Source organism: Panicum hallii, chromosome 2 (genome assembly GCF_002211085.1).
Source record: "Panicum hallii strain FIL2 chromosome 2, PHallii_v3.1, whole genome shotgun sequence".
Classification (NCBI taxonomy): Eukaryota; Viridiplantae; Streptophyta; class Magnoliopsida; order Poales; family Poaceae; genus Panicum; species Panicum hallii.
Window position 1 is genome coordinate 38,881,405 of NC_038043.1, and position 7,987 is coordinate 38,889,391.

The following is a 7,987-nucleotide window of genomic DNA, read 5'->3' on the forward strand; positions in this document are numbered from 1 at the left end:
TCCCGGCTCCGAAGCCCAAACCGATGCTTTTGCCCCGCACCAAACAAAAACCGTTCTTCCGTTGGCCCTTTGCTCCGGCTCGTGGTCTAGGTGACTCACCCGGTGAACAGCCCGTCGCCCGTCGTCACCTGCAAGGCTGCAACGGAGGCGTTTCGGCGAGCGCCGAGCTGGCTGGAAAGCGCGAAACGGTGGGCGCGGGCGGCCAGTGCCACGGCGTCTGCACGTCGCCCCCTTTTGGACGGCTGCGCTGCGCCCGGCGTGAGGGGTGGCGCGGTGGTGCGTGCCGAGGCGGTGCGCGACGGCCCGCTTTTGGCGCCGCGCGGTAAAGAGGGCGGGGGAGGGGAGGCGTTTCGAGGCTGGGCTGGAAGAAAGTTGGGAACGGCCGATCGATCCATCGGCCGCAGGCCAAAACTCCCGGCCGGAATTTGGACGCAGCAAGCCCCGGGTCGCGCGGGGAGGTTAGCTAGGCTCGATCGGTCCGGGAACGGACGCCGGCCGGGCGGCTTGGTTCGGTGCGTGCCCGGAGTGGCAGCCTGCCAGGGGGCCAACGGCCAGTAGCCGTACGCGCTTCAGCGTTTCCACGGGTTGCCTGGACAAGTTACCAAATTGAAGCTTCTTTATTTATGAGTTGGAGCTGCGTGCAAAGATCTATCGACCCGGAACTAGTACTCCGGCGACGAATGATGCATGGAGTGATGTGAAAACACCACGCCGGCCGGGCGATTCAATTGTGTCACAAGCTGATACTAGCTAGTGTCCCCATACGCGATCCAACAAATCGCAACAAGGAGAGCGCGACGTTCTGGCAAAACATGTACTGCTTGTAGTACTGAATCCCTACAAATTCGCTTTTGCGCATGCTAAACTGCGCCTCTGTTGTTGGAAACCAGTAGAATTGGAAGGATGGATCATGGTTACGCACGCATGCTCTCGCAAGGCAAACCCAAACATCTAACAAGCAAAACAAATCCAAGTATTGCTAATATGAAGAAACAACTCGGCATGCATAGGAGAGTTGGCTAGTTTGGGCAGTAGATTTATATACCTATTAAAAACATCAAGCAGCAGCAAGGCAGACTCCACGTCTTTCTCGCCATGCACCTCCATGCGCTCTTCATTCATGTTTCCATAAACAGTAGAGCAATGACGTCCATCAAAATCAAGCATACCGATCAGGAGGTATCAAGCTGCTTGCATGAAGAGTGAGGCGATGGATAAACTGAAAGAAATGGATCGGAATTCATACCCATAGGCGATAGTCGAGCGACATGAGGCATCAAGCTTGCATTCTCTTGATCCGGTTGAAGCCATCACGGTGCAGAATCCCTAGCAGAGAAGCTTCGATCTTCGAGCAATATCTACTACTTATGGTGGTAAGGATGGAGATGCGAAGGGTAACATGAAAGCAGTGGCGGAGCCAGGATCAAATCTACCTATGGCGAGCCTACTACTACTAATTTGTATTAAAAACGCATACATACTATAAGAAATTATAATATAATAAAATATAGATATAATCATCAAATAATATAGATATAATTATCAAATATATATAAATGTACTACAAATCAGCTTGTGAGTCACTAGCGGCAGGTGTGGCGGTCGCCGTACCTTGCCATATTGGTGGCTCCGCCACTGCACGAAAGAGTAGTGGGCAATGGTCGAAGAGGTGAGCCGCGCTCGCTATGCCTATATACATGATAAGCGATGCCCACCTAGTAACGACAAAGGACACGCATTCAGTGAGGTTGTGGATTTGTTAGGACTAGGGCGACGCTATGATGGGTCTACAATGCGCACTGTCGCACGGATGAAAACGTCGACAAGAACCACCAGATGGTATATGATTGCGATTTTGGTGTTCTTGCCCCTGTTTTAAAGTCAAATGATGATTTTACCCTTATTTTTTCAACTGTGCGATTTTAACCCCCGCTTTTTGAAAATAAGGCACCGTTTTATCCCTGTTTTTAACTCTGTTAGTTGGATGTCCAAAAAATGAATTAAATTGGAAAACTATTCAAGGCAATTGGAAAAGACTGTACTACCCCAAACCTTATCCAAAATCTCTCCCCTTCCATCCTCAAACTCTCAACCAGACCTCCTAGTTGGAACCCAAGCTAGGCAGCAAGAGGCGGCCACACTAGGAGAGGGGGCGCGCGCAGCCTCCCTGCGCGCGAGGGGTGGCCCCGGCGTGGGCTTGCACGCTACGCGCGGCGGCCCAACGCGGGTGCCCAGGCGCAGGCTCACACGGCGGCCCCAGCATGGGCGCTGGCACAGGTGCACGCGGGCGCACGCAGCACCTAGGCGGAGCTCGCGCGGCCAGTTGCGGGTTCTGCTTGCGTGTCTGCCTCTCCTAGCCGTGGCCGTGGGCCACTCGTCGTGCCACCGGCTGGTCTCGCTGACGGCCATGGCTCGGTGTTGCTCGCGCGGCTGCCTCCCCTAGCCGCGGCCGCGAGCCACCCCGTCCCGCCGCCAGCTAGCCTCGCCGCCTGCCATGGCTTGGTCTTGGCTAGCCAGGTGTTCTCTGACCGGTGCGGTCCGTTGGTCATAGGTTGCTAGGATTTAGGAGTGTGCTCAATGTTAAAAGAAGAGCAAAATCACATAGGGTATATCTGTCTTTTTCTACATATTTAACACCGTTAACTCCTTCTGTGGCAAATTTGAGCTTTGTTTTCAAAAAGCGAGGGCAAAATCGCATAAAGCAAAAAGGAGGGGCAAAATCACCATTGGCACTCAAACAGGAGCAAGAACGCCAAAGCCCCCATACGATTTGTTTAAAATGATCTTGTTTTAGATATTTTATCACGGAACAATCATATGATTGGCCACATAAAAAAGTAATAAAGGTAACATTTGAAATCATGTAGAAGAAATCATGCTAAGCTACAAAGTTGTATATAGCTTAATACACATGATTTCTCAACCAGGAAGAAAGCATTGTGTAGCCTTGTTTTGTATCGAATGGTGGAAAAACTATACAACTTTTATAAATTATCTACCACAACTTTGTCTGAGAGCCCATATGCTTATTGCGCTCAATGTAAACACATATACACTTTTTCTAAGACCAGAACATATTTAAATTAGACATACAAAGCAAAACTTTTTAAACACAGCCATGAGTCATACATGTGACTTTCATTATTTTCACATGTATGATTCATTATTTTCAGTATCTTTATTTATGAAAAATGTATATATGTAGTACTCCTTCCGTCCTAAAAAATAAATCATTCTAGGATTCAATTTATCCCTCATTTTATCCTATTTAGAAAGTTACATGTACATATAAGAATCAATTAGTGCCAAATATAGCTAATAAATAGAGGTAAATATGGCCATTTTACCTCCTTGTTAATCTATCATAGAATTTATAGAAGGATTTGGATTTTGAGATGGAGGGAGTAGATTGGAAATATAAAAATCACAAAACTTATTTACCTAACATGGTTCACGTTCAAAAAATTTGCCTAACATGGTAACTGGATTTTGTGGGGATGGGGACCGAGCTGTTTGACAAGTTGAAATTTAGGGGGCGTTTGGTTATTAGCACTAAACTTAAACTTTAGTTGCTGTCGTATTAAATATTTAGTTACTAATTAGGAGTATTAAATATAGATTAATTATAAAACTAATTTTACAAATGAAGATTAATTTTCGAGACAATCTATTAAGCATAATTAGTTCATGATTTGACAATATAGTGCTATAAAATTTGTGCTAATGATGGATTAATTAGGTTTAATAGATTAATCTCGCGAGTTAGTCTTCAACTTGTAATTAGTATTATAATTATCTTATATTTAGTCTTTCTAGTCCTCTTAATTAATATCCGAAGATTCTATACGATAGTAACTAAATTTTAGTACCTGCAACCAAATACCCTCTTATACGGAACTCGAGGAAATCCTGCAGAGTATATCTGATAAGAAAACGTACAAGTGCATTTTCCAAGGCATTCAGTACATGCGAATCATTTTCTCCATGCGAAGGGCTACCAAGGCCTTGTAGGCTCAGTGATCGTATTTAAATCCCAATCAAGTCAAGTGTACTTCCGGCCAGGCTGTGGCTCAAGTTCAACACGCTAGCGGCTAGCCCATGCCCCGACGTCAAATCATAGCTGCTATGTGTTGTGTCTTTGGGAGCGCGTTGGTTGCCTATTTGGTTTTGAATCTCTTTGATATCACTGCAGTAATAAACATGTTTTCAAGATTAATAAACTTTGGATGATGGAATATAAACATGTTTTCAAGATTAATAAACTTTGGATGATGCAAAGAAGCACCCACGCTAACGCTCCCCCAGACGCCCATATCTCGTTCACCGAAGCGTTACGGAGCCGGATACAAATATGATATCCTTCTCCGACATTTTTCAAAAACGAGATACTCCATCTAAAAAAACCCGGAGGGAGTAGATCACAGCTTCTGCAACTCAAATAAGCAACTGAGCCCTTGTCACCTTTCAACCCAGATTGCTCATCGAAATCTGCTTACTTATGTCTAGTATAGGTTAAAAGATGAAAGATTTCCCAAATCTTGTTCAATTTCTCCTTCCAAACAATACATGGACTTCAATTGATACCAAACTGTTGGCATCACAAAGTCACCTTTTATCAAATTAAATTAGCGATTGAGGTTTGCGCGCTCTTCTTATGGTAAACTGCTCATTTTGGAGTTACCAGAAATTAATGTTGGCAGTGCTTACAGTTAGTCAAGAACAAGTTCCTCTGTGAAATAATTTTCCTTCTTATTGTTTAGAGTGCATAGTTTTCTCTTAAAGAAAAAATTACAGTGTATAATAAAGATTAATTATCACAAACCACACGTCTTCAAGACAGCAAGTGAGGCTCCTTCGTTGAAGGACCAGATTGGCGACCAGAGGGGGGGTGAATGGGAGCCTCAAATCCAATTAGAAAAATCCTACAGAAAAATCCCGATTACACCCAACACACCTCGGACGAAGAGTATCAGTACCGCATAGCTCAGAACGACTATCAGCACTAGGAATACTCTTGACTCACAATCGGAAGCTCGATCGAGAAAAGTCCGAACAAAATCTCACAAGTTCAATCACGCAAACAAAGATCGGAGCAAAGCGGTCGGAAAGCCAAAATATCTCAGAAACTCGAACAAAGCGGTTAGAGCATAGATAAAAACAAAAACTAGAAATACTAGAATGAAATCTAGCTAACCTAAGAACAACTAAACTAATTTTTGTTTTGCTTTTTCAGGTTTTAATTAAGCAGAAAATTAATTAAACCTAGAGCATGAAAATAAATCTAGAGAAGGAGCTAAGCGACTAATACTAGAAGGCAGCCCTAAAACATGATTTGCTACTCAAAAGGGACCTAAGAAAAATCTAGCAAAATCGATAGAAAAAGAAAAGACTGGTGAAGCAATTCATCGAACACCTTACGGGCAGAGTTGTGCTGATGAAGAACGAACGCGATCAGAGTTGGGATTTCCCACACGCGCACTCGATTCGTCTTCCTGCACAAGAATCACACATACACAAAACCATAACGCAGCTGAATTTTACCGTTTCCTTCATTAGGTGCCCTGCACCACCCTTGCCCCGCAGCTGCTGCCTAGCGCCAAATCAAAAAGGCCAGTGCCCCTCCTGGCTCCTCGCTGCTGCTGCTGCTCATGTGCAGAGGACAAGGGGTGTCTACTTCTTGTGCTGCACTTAAATCCCTGCACACGCATGCACCAGAACCAAGCAGCCCAAAGCTCCTGCACCAAGAACAGAGCCAACTCCAAACCACGGGAATAAAAAGGAACACAGCAAAAAGGGATGAATCAAACACCCCAGATGGCACAGGAGGATAAGGCCTCCATTCCCTTCCAATTTCAGTACAAGAACTCAATAATCCATAGTAATTTCCTAACCCTAGAGAGGAGGGAAAAGAGGAGGGGAGGAGAAAACCAGAAGAACAAAAAGAAGAACTGAGAGGGGGTTACGGGAGGAGCACAGCTCCTCTGTTCTTGCGTCAGGGGAAAGAAAAACTGGCAGCCCCCCTCTTTCTTTTAACCCCACTAACTCTCTAGACTAAAGACTAAAATACCCCTAGACTTAACTAGACACTAGAAAGACCATAGGGGCAAAACTGGAAAAGATACATTGGACTCATCCGACGGCCGAAGTTCTTTCTTCGAGTCGAAGTCTTCTCCGCGATGCCGCCGTGTGGACGAAGATCCGGTCCGCGGTTTTGGAGGGTCCGCAAAACCTGGGTAGGTGGCCGGTTTTGAGAAAACCGCCAAAACTCCACGCGCGGGAAGATTCCTGCCTCCACGTCGTGGCCCTAGACGCCGTTCCCGCCTCAGCCTTCTGACGGCCCTAGACGCCGCCCGACGCCCGTCACCTCCTCGCCCGCAGCGAGGCCCTAGACGCCGTCGACGCCCGTCGCCTCCGTTAGTCTCGAGACCGACGCCCGTGCCTCCACGACTTGGCGTCTTCAACCGCCGTCAGCTTCCTTGGTTTTGTGGCGCAAACCAAGAAACCCGCCTTCCGTCGCCGCTTGCGCCCTCGATCCAGGAGTGGACGTCACAGCTGCCGCCCGGCCTGAGCTCCTCCACGGCAACTATCCGTTGACACTCGACGCCCGTATACCTGCAATCCAAAGACGAAACGCACGATCACACCGCACGGTTGACAATTCACTCATCACAGGTAGGATAGAGTACTCTCATTCCTCATTCGTTTAATCCATCCATCACAAAAAATGTGACATGCAAACAAATGGGCCCACACATAATATCTGTGAGAAACCGAGAGCCAAGCATGTCATGCATATCATCCTTATTTGGGGAGGGTTACATGGGAACCCTTTCATTATCTCAAACAAAACTAGTTCAGGAAGGACAAACTAGGTAAATTACCTTGAACAATAATCTGTCGTAGAGTTTCAAGAGTGACTTGTTACTAATCTATCGTAGAGTTTCTAGAGTGACTTGTTTTCTAGATGGTGGGAGTAGTTTTTATAAACAGATTTACTCATCGTCAATTGATTGAAATTTTGCTTATCCATCAATCACCAAGATTTATACTAAAAATTGAATGAAGATGAAGGTTTCAGATTAGGGATAGGGGGTTTGGGAGGAGCTACCCTCGGTGCCCGGTTGCAGAGGGAGCTTCGAGCGGCTCGCCGGCCGATGATAGAGCGGAGGCGGCGAGGACGCCACTGGAGCTAGGCGACGGAGGATCTCCGGTGGGCAGTGGAGGCGGCGGGGGCATCTGGTCCAAATGGATTAGAGTCGGGAGGCAGAGGAGGTGGCTAAGGCTGTCGGAGACGGACGGGAGGCGGCGGCGGTGGGGCCGTGGCATCGGACCTCCTCGTCACGCGCCCCTGCGTGAGGTAGACGATAACGGGAGGGAGGAGAAAGAAGAGATAAGGAGAGGGGAGGGATGCATCTGGGCCGTTTGATCTATATCCAACGATTACGAAGGATCATTGAGGGATAAAATAAATCTCAACCGGTTGACGAGAAGACTTTTATAAATATGGTGCTGTTCGGATCCAAGGGCAAATGGCAAAAGGGCAAATGATAAAATTTTTGCTCCTGTCATATCAGATGTTTGGACGCTAATTAGAAGTATTAAATATAGTTTAATTAAAAAACTAATTACATAGATGAGGACTAAATGACGAGACGAATCTATTAAGCCTAATTAATCCATAATTAGCAAAATTACGGTAGCATTCGGCCTTTTGCATTTTGAGGTGTTTGGATCCAAAAGTGCAAAAAAAGTGCAAAAGAGCAAAAATTTTGCACTTTCTCTTTCTCTTTCTATTGGATCCGAACAGGCCCTATATAAGTTTGAAACATTTTCAGGAGATGCTGCATTTTCTACTTCTCCATAGGTTACTCCAGTTTTGTTAATTTGACGTCCATACACGAGCAGTGCTACAGTGTCTACTACAATGCAGTTGCCACATGAACGCAGGTACCATGCAGTACCCGGAGTTCACTGTTTTACGCTACCT